Source organism: Cynara cardunculus (assembly GCF_001531365.2).
Source record: "Cynara cardunculus var. scolymus isolate 2C chromosome LG 13, CcrdV1, whole genome shotgun sequence".
NCBI classification, from domain to species: domain Eukaryota; kingdom Viridiplantae; phylum Streptophyta; class Magnoliopsida; order Asterales; family Asteraceae; genus Cynara; species Cynara cardunculus.
In genome coordinates this window covers 40,426,924-40,428,536 of record NC_037540.1, presented here as the reverse complement: position 1 = coordinate 40,428,536, position 1,613 = coordinate 40,426,924, and the positions used below count along the sequence as shown (strand labels likewise).

The window sequence follows — 1,613 nt, the reverse complement described above, 5'->3', positions numbered from 1 at the left end:
TGTTTACGTTTCACCCCAAATCTTACACCCGTGCTACCTTTATTATTCAACTTTATTAATCTGCTTTATTACTCTGCTTTATTATTCCGCTTTATTATTCTTTTATATTACCTGTGTTATCTTGGAATCCAAACTGAAGTCTTCGTTTTCGTCATCTGAAATCTTTTCTTTTATTGGACTTTTATTTAACTTTTGCTCCAATCCCTGTGGACGATATTCCGGTACTTGTACCACTTTATTACTTGGAAAGACGACGTTGGGCCGTATTGTATACTTGCTTTGTGGCCCAATTTCATTAAGTCTAAAGGTAAAGGATTTGACCGACCAAGTTTTTGGCGCCGCTGCCAGGGATAGGCAAGCTTAAAGTTTTCTTTTGAGTAAAGTAAAAGATTTGATTTTTCTAGTACCTGTTTTTGAAAAGTGGTGTATGCCAAGAACACATCGCGGGGAATTTTTCGAATTTGATCCAGATATTGAGAGAACGTTTCACCATAGAAGGAGGGCTCAAAGAGCATTTCAGGCTCTACTCCCTCCCAACATGGAGTTACCTGCTCCCATCATTCCGAAAGTACCACATTTGGAAAACCAACCGCCAATTTTTGGGCAAATACCACCGTTCCCAAATTTTCACCAAGGAAACCCACATCATGATAATGATAATAATTTAGACACAGAATCGGACCCTAATGAGCAACAAAGGGCACAAACTCCAAACATCATTAATCTGGCAAATTCAAAAAATGGACGGATCATGGATTATGCTATCCCGGATTTTGAGCAATTAAATTTTGGGATAGTTAGACCACATATGACCGCTCTCCATTTCGAGCTAAAACCGATAATGTTTCACATGTTACAGACTAATGGCTAATTTACTGGACTGCCCTCAGAGGACCCACATTCTCACTTAAAGTCTTTTATGGAAATCACAGATGCCTTCCTGATCCCGGGAGTGTCCAATGACGCTCTCAGACTCACTTTATTTCCATTTTCATTACAGGATCGGGCAAAAACATGGTTTAACTCTTTAACACCAGGTTCTGTGTCGTCATGGAGTAACATGGCGGAAAAGTTTTTGCGAAAATATTTCCCACCTACAAGGAACGCTAAGTCCAGAAACGAAATCTGTCTTTTTAAACAACTAGATGATGAAGCTGTTCCTGACGCGTGGGAAAGGTTTAAAGAGCTGTTAAGGAAATGCCCACACCATGGCATTCCGTACTGTATTCAACTTGAGACGTTTTACAATGGGTTAAGTCCCATGGCAAAACAAACGCTCGACGCGACTGCAAGTGGAGCCTTTACAGCCAGTACCTATAATGAGGGATATGAGATCGTAGAAAAGATATCAGCAAACAATGGGCATTGGGCTGACCCACGTGCCCAGACACAGAAAAAGACTGATGGAATACATGAGGTGGATGCATACACTGCATTAACAGCTCAGCTTACTTCCATGACCAATTTATTGAAAAATTTAACTTCTAGTCAGGGAGTACAGCAAGCTGCTAACACATCTGTTCCAACAGTCCTCTCTGTGCAATGTGTGTGCTGTGGTGGGGAACACTCGTATGAACATTGTCCTCATAATTCTGAATCCATAAACTTTGTTC

The 1,613-nt window shown here is 40.7% G+C and overlaps 1 non-coding gene across 1 annotated transcript; it reads right to left on the bottom strand.

Moving 5' to 3' along the window:
- Positions 1-1,108: 1,108 nt before the first annotated feature.
- On the bottom strand, positions 1,109-1,215 carry LOC112526251. Its single transcript, XR_003070574.1, has one exon. It is a non-coding gene; the product is annotated as a small nucleolar RNA R71 (small nucleolar RNA).
- Positions 1,216-1,613: the final 398 nt, after the last annotated feature.